The 7456-nt window shown below is 45.0% G+C and overlaps 1 protein-coding gene across 1 annotated transcript in view; it reads left to right on the top strand.

Moving 5' to 3' along the window:
- Positions 1-3972: 3972 nt before the first annotated feature.
- Positions 3973-7456, top strand: part of EDNRA (endothelin receptor type A) — a 48694-nt gene continuing 45210 nt past the window's right edge. Inside the window, exon 1 of the mRNA XM_054562765.1 lies at positions 3973-4331. The gene's annotated coding sequence lies outside the window, so the exon portion shown is untranslated. The remainder of the gene's footprint in view (positions 4332-7456) is intronic.

Raw genomic sequence — 7456 nt, 5'->3', positions numbered from 1 at the left:
TAATACTTTCTTAATAGTATCTCACATCTGGTCCAAATCCAAATTTTCCCAGTTGTCCAAAAAAAGTCCTTTATTGATGGTTTCTACAAACCAGGATCCAGTCCAGGACAGTGCAGCTAGCTGTCATGCTCCTTGAAGTCTTAAGCTGGAAAAATATCCTTTTTTCACTGATTTCTTGAAGAGGCAGGGCTAGTTGTCCCATAAAATGTCATACTTTCTGGATTTGTCCATTGCTTCCTCATGGTGTGTATTTATCTTGTGTGTCTATCTCCTATCTTTCCTCAAAATTGGAATAGCTACAGTCTTGATTCAAGTTGAATATTTTGGGCACCAATCATTAGTGAGGCTTAGAATGATTTTTCGGCCCTCGAATGAAGCCACCAGCAGTTTACAAAACATTGGGCTACATTAAGCCTGAAGTTTATTTTGATGGAATAACCTGCAGTCTTGACCACCAACACACTTCAGAATCCTTGACAACCCATCTACAAAATAACATTTTGGAGTACTTCCTTTCGAAAACAAACTGCCTGTAGTGAATTTGAATTAAAAATGGACTTTCAGCTCACGGGCTCACTTGTTTTTCCCCAGGCAGCGACGGTCGCTGCCAGCAGTGAGCTGGCCACGCACAGCCCAGGGTGAAGGCTGCAGTGAGCAGTTCAGGTCTCCAACGGACCTTTTCCCAGTTTCTCCACCTGTCCTCTCCCAGCAAGCCTTTCTTTATCTTTACGGTTGCTGCTTCTCTGAACCTTTCATGTTTTATTTCCCCCAGGGAGCCCTAAAGTGAACACACTATACCTACCAAATACTCAAGAGACTCAGATCCTTTATTGCATTTCCAGTTGGAGGATCTTAGGAATCAGCAGTTGTGAAATGGATTTACAAATTTGAATCAAGAAGCTTAAATTCATCATACCATTTACCCTGAGGACACATGAAAACTTGGCTTGTAAGTGCTATCATGAGTACTTCATCTTCAGCAATTATCACTCAAGAAATCAATAATGATAATATGATGCTGAGAAAAGCCATTGTAACCACCATCACAGTCATGCTGCACTTAATGAGCCACCTGAACCAGATGTCAACGAAGGTATTTCTGAAACCCAGACGACTTGCAAATCTGTACAAGGAAAAGAAATAACCTTTGGAAGTCAAGTTGAGAAACGTAGGCAGATGTATTAATTATATGTTCATTATCAGTACAAAGCAGGGACAACAGAGGTGGGGCAAGGACACAAAAATGGAGCCTTGGTAAGTCACTTTCCCCAGAGGAAAGCAGAGAGGAGACTACAAATCTCCAACAACTAAGGAGAATTCATGTTGTTCTCACCTAAAATAAGGAAATCCTAACCTCTTACAAAGGCGGATGTACGTTGCTGATCCCCATAAACATATTTATTTATGCTAAAAAGTCTTTTGTTAGAAGGGGCAATAAATTCATTTTATGAACTTATAGGGCAAATCAACAGGTGATATTCTAGGAAGGCAGGTTTCATCTTAATGTCAGGAAGAATTATTTTGATTTTGGCAAAATACACATGATATAAATTTATTACTTTAACCACTTACAAGTGTACAGCTGTGGTATTAAGCACACTCACAGGGATGTGCAACCAATGCCACAGGCCACACCTGAAACCTTCTCATCATCCCAAACTGAAACACAAACACATCAAACAACAACTCCTCATTTCTCTGCTCGCCCCCCAAGCTCCTGGTAACCACCATACGACTTTCCGTCTGTATGACTTTGACTACTACTCTAAGTAGCTCATATAAGCAGAATCATAAATACCTGTCGTTTTGCATCTGGCTTGTTTCACTTCACATAATGTCTTTGAGTTTCATCTATGTTGTAGCATATGTCAGAATTGCATTTCTTTTTAAAGCTGAGTAATACTTCATTTCATATATATCACATTTTGTTTATCAATTCATCCACAGATGGACATTTGGGTTGTTTCCACCTTTTGATTTTTGTGAATATGCTACTATGAACATGGGTGTACAAGTATCTGTTTGAGCCTCTGTTTTGGTTATTGTGGGCATATATATATACAGAAGTGGCATTGCTGGATCATATAGCAATTTTTCCATTTAATTTTTTGAGCAATTGCCATCCTGTTTTCCTCAGCTACTGCACTATTTCACATTCCCACAAGCAACGCACAAGGGTTCCAATTTCTCCACACCCACTGTTTTCAGCTTTTTGATAGCAGCCATCCTGATGGGTGTGAAGGAAAAATTTTTAATAACTAGATCTGCACTACGGTGGGACGAGCGGTCGCAGGAGGCGGGACCGATGGGTGCGCTCTACCCGAGACTGGGCAGGCAGACGGACACGTTCGCTGGGGCAACCTGCGCGCTGTCCAAGCGTGTCTGATCACAAGGCAGGCAGGGCTGGCATCCAGCCCCTGCTCACAAACACCTTTCCCATTGCAAAGTGCAGACCCAGGTGTACAGCTGCCTCTTCTGGGAGGAAGCAGTAACATTTTCTTCTCTAAAAATATTGTCAGCTTTACAGTCCGTGTGCTCCAACGGGCACCTTTTTCTTTTTGTGTTTTTAATGCAAATTAAGGCACTTCTAAAATCTACTGGTTATCCTGGCTGGCTGGCTCTTTATCATGGGGTTGCTGTAGCTAGAACAGATTAATACCTCATACCTACCATTTGGACTAGGTGGCTGGCTATTAAGGCCCCTTGCATGGTGATACTCTGTGGGTCTCTTTGCCGGTTTTACAAAACGCCCCCCCTCAACGCTCTGACACTCCTTGCACTGACCAAGGAGTTTACATTCTCTCACTTTAAATCTGGCATCTGTTTGACAATAGAATTCTGCCAGAGTGACATGGGACACGAAGTTTCCAGGCCCAGACCTTAAGACGCTGGCAGCCCCCACGTCCTATCTGTTGGAACACTCCTTCTTGGCACCTAGCCACCCTGCTGGGAGGAAGCCTAAAGCGCTTTGCAGGGAGACACACATGGTGAAAAACTAACACTCATCACCGAACCCTCTTGGAAGCGGAGCCTCCAGCCCCAGCAAAGATGAGCTGTCCCAGCCAAGACCCACCCAAATTGCAGACGGATGAGTAAAGTAAATGACTGCAGTGGTTTCAGGCCACTACTGTTTTAGGGTGATTTTCTTTAGCTACAGTAGATAACCAGAAGAGTCTGTAACATCACGTGACCAGTTCTCCAAGTGTGCATTTCACAACAGGCCTCACACCAGCAGAACTCCAAGGCGGGGCCTTGTCTAAGGAGCCCTCAATCTTCCTTCACGCGTTGTTGGCAATGGCCTTTGTCCCTCACCTCCTCTCCCACTCCCCAATTTAGGATAAAATAAATCTCTATCACATAAAGATACTGAGAGCCACCTTCTGCCACATCTGTACCCTCACAGTTTGGACTTCCTGAGGAATTCTAGGTTTCTCTGAGCCACACACTGGACCCCTCCATAGACTGTCCAGGGCTCATGCTTTGCCCTGGGCTAGTGTTATGTAGCCTTGGGGGGCTGGCTTCAAGGGGCAAGGTAGGGGAAAAACATACTTGATCCAGTAAACTGCTGTCTGTGTTGGCTTTTTAACTTGCTCTGAGCTAAAGAGCAAGAATACAAACCAAGCAAAGGGGTAGGGAAGGCAGAGGAGAAGCCATGCTTGGGCTCTGGCTGCTTCTGTCTGCAGCAGCTCCATCGCAGATCGAATCTGCGGCAATTCCTAGAAAGGGAATGGGTTTCTCTGCAACGCCTTCCTTGGTTCTCACGCTTGTTAGTTAAACTATCAAGTTAAACTTCATAGATTACCGCCCCCTCCCGCCCCAACTTCATTTCAGGAAGGAAATAGTTAAAACGAGACTCCTGCCCTTCAGGGCCTGGGAGGGGGCGGCAGCTTCGTGTTTTATAGTGGTTGCCTCTGAGGAGGGCTGGAAGCTTAGGACATTCTTGCAGTGCAATAGTGGAGCACGTCTAGGAGATCTTGGAGCAGAAGGGGAGGACAGACAGACGGGGGGCGTGCGTTCCTCCAGAGTTCTTTTTCTCGCTAACCCTCGCGCGCGCGCGCGCGCCCGCGCACATAGTCATCCCTGTGGGCTGGCGATTGTGGCCAGGAGTTGGAGAGGCTCCATCCCAGCCGGTGGCCGGAGGTTGGCTGCTGGGGAGACCTCCGCACCGAAGCGTTCCCAGGAAGTTTTCCGAAGTAGATGCAGCAGTGCAGCCGGGACCGCCGCCGCACAGGAGCCCGCGACCCACGCCACCCACTCTCGCCGGCTCCGCTTCCTCTTGTCCAGGCACCGTGCGCTGACCAGGCTGCTGTCTGCGCCCGCCTAGCTCCACGGTGGGTGCAACTCTTGCCTCTCTGGGGCCAGGCAGGGGTGGGGGAAACGCCTCCCGAACCCCTTGGCTGGGAGGAGAGGGAGCGGGCATCATTGTCGCCCGGCGCCGTGCGCCTTGGGCAACCCTCCACACCCGGGCTGGCACCCACCTGCCCAGGGGCGCGTGGTGGCGCGGGCGCCTTTTTAGGTGGGGTGCACTGCGGAAACGTCTGGGTTTTGGGGAACTGATTAAAAGCCCCTCAGCCTCCCCAAGCGGGATTCGGATTTTTAGTGAAAACAAAATATACAGTTCTCCCTGGCTGTGTCTTTTCCCCAGGCATGCAAGAACTTTGTGGAACTTCATGCCCCGTCTCAGGCTCCAAAGCCTAGTCGTGAAGTGTGTCCTGCAGTCTTTTCTTACTCGCCTGCTTTTGCCAAGGATAGCCAAGGGCACTCGGTGTGAGGGACGGATGTTTTGGAAAACCCCCAGCGCGGCTGGTTTGGAAACCTGCTTGTGGGTGTCTGGGCGTTTGGTTCTCTGCTGTCCTTTAAAGGGCACTTGTTGCCTTTCACATGCAGAAAACTAGGGCTGTTTCTAGATAATCAGCTTCTGTTTACACCATCCTAATGGCGTTCCCCGGGTAGAGTTGGCGGCTGAGGGGGTTGGGTAGGAGGCAAATTAAAGTCAGACTTTGTCAGGAAGGCGAGCTGCTGATTTATTACCCAGCGAGCAAAACCTACAGGAAACTTGTACAGAGTAGCTAGTTTTTTGTTTCTCGTCTTGTAGATGTTTATGGCCTCCTCTGGCCCCCTCCCATCTTTTCTATTTTAAGTGTTACCTGAGAAACGCTTTGACAATCTTTTCAGGTAAAGTAAGTGAGTGCCTTAAACTCAGGCCATTTGGGTAAAGTTGGAATTTCCAAATTATTGTACTAATTACAGGTAGGCTTCGATCCTGAGGATCAGAGGCATTAAATGGTTAAAGTGTAAGCATAAGTGTTCAGTCCCCTTCCTTAATAACAGCTTTTGAACTTCAGCAAATTCTTGGACGCCAAATAGAAGAATGCTAAATCTATAAACCGTGTCCTTGAGGTCTGAACCTGAGATGTTTCTCTACAGCTGTGACTGGTTATTCCAAGTACAGCATGCCTTAGATCCATGGAAATGAACTACAGGCTCATCCTTGGAGGAACATGCATTCGAAGAGGCTTCTTTTGCATGGTTTTATATTTTTCACCCAATATATGGTATTTGTATGCCTTTGCAAAATATCTCTTAGCTCTGCAGCTTAACACGTGTAGAGAGCGAGCTGATGGAGATGTCATCAGAAATGATTTCTGGGATGGTGTCATTGTTGGAGGAGGAAGAAAAGTGTCTTGAATGGCAACTAGCTCACAGTTCGTTAAGAAACCACAGCCTTGGCCTCCTTAGCTCCTTCCCTAATCAGTTGACCAAGCAAACCAACAATCTAATGTTCGAACACTAGTTGTGCATTTCCTGGGTGGCGGAATACCCCCAGATAAGCCAGATCAGTTCACCAAATATCCTCCCAACAGACTCTAATAGGCAAAGAGACATTCCATTTCTGGAAAAAGCCTTTTCCTCTTAGTTTTAATACAATTATTGCTGAAGGTTCCATTCTAACTGGGAAACTGAGAAGCTTTAGTCATTAAGCAGCACAAGATACATTGAAGTATTTTTTCTCCCATCTCTGACTTGGAGGATGATAGGATGCTTTGTTCTCAGAGTCCTGGTCTCCACTGTTGAATGGAAATAGTGTCTGTCAATATTCAGTAAGTTACTCACTCCAAACTGTAAGAAGCAAGAAAGAACTGCCAACTACCTACAAGTCCAAGTATATCTGACATGGTCATAGAATGCCCCCAGCTTAGAAAATCGATGTTTTTATCATTTGTTTTTATAGTATCAGAGTAAGTCAAGTCCTATAAGCAAAGTAAAGTGAGGTGTTGTATCTGTCATGCTGCTTCTTGGCCATGAAAACTTGATCTCCTCAAGACTCAGTTTCCTTATGAGTAAAATAGGGATATTCCCCTGCCAACCCACAGGTACAAAGTTCAAGTCGAATAACAGATAGATGCATAATAGAATGTATTACTACTACACATAAAACGTTATTATTTCTGGTTCCTAGGAAAAAGCTCAGGGGAAGGCTGAAGTATGTAGCATTTGCACCTTATATTTATTTTAGGCTTTCTATAAAACCTGAATAAATCTTGTTTCATCCACATATTGACCAAACCTAAGTTTTACTGATAACTGTCCAAATCCCAAAAGTGGTTAATACCAACCATGAATAGATTAAGAAAACAGACACAATTTCTTAAAAATTAAGTTATATGTCATAGACATATATCACTTCATAAATGAGCTTATGGTCTTCATTTAAAGATTCATTAAAACTCACAGAAAAGAAAATATAAAACTATTTCAATGTGAGGGGCTGTTTTTATTTACTTTTGATTATTGTGTTACCACTATCCTCCCCCCCTCATTTTCCCAGCATCCTGTCTTTAAGGATTAAAGTAGAAACCTAGACTTTGGAAAGACCTCTTCCTCTCTGCAAGTGACTGAAACAAGCAAACAGATGGAAACTTCATTAAAACATTGCAGGTGCTAAGAGAAACATGAGAATGAGAGACAGTGTATCTAGTAGCTAAGAGCTAAGGCTCAAAGTTGGGTTAATTTGCCTTGGAATCCCAGCTTTGCTGCCCTGCACTGTGGCTTTGATAGGCATCTTGACGTTCCTGAGCCTCTGTTTCCTTATCTTTGTAACGGAACTGTACCTGCCTCACAGGGATGTGGTCTCGATTAGATGGCATCATGCGTGCGCAGTGCTCAGCACCGTGACTGGGCGTGGGTCCCTTGGAAAGCCCAGTGCGCCCAGTTCTACTCGGTGGCAAATGCTGTTGACAGTGATTTCTGAGGCATGGTTTTAAAAGCCAAAGATTCCTGTCAGAATATGTAGGTCGTACACATTAATCATCAAGGTTTCTAGTAAAATAGATATTTTGCCTCTATCAGTTATGTCACATGGAACTAAAACTAAAATTGTTATATATAGAGAGTGTGTGTTAACCAGAGTTCTGATTTTAAATTGGCATTCTGTAATACTTTAAGTGGCTAATGA

Source organism: Pteronotus mesoamericanus, unplaced genomic scaffold (genome assembly GCF_021234165.1).
Source record: "Pteronotus mesoamericanus isolate MK-2021 breed Mesoamerican mustached bat unplaced genomic scaffold, CSHL_Meso_final contig_163, whole genome shotgun sequence".
Lineage (NCBI taxonomy): Eukaryota > Metazoa > Chordata > Mammalia > Chiroptera > Mormoopidae > Pteronotus > Pteronotus mesoamericanus.
Note: the sequence above shows the minus strand (reverse complement) of the source record. Positions and strands in the feature narration are given on the sequence as shown.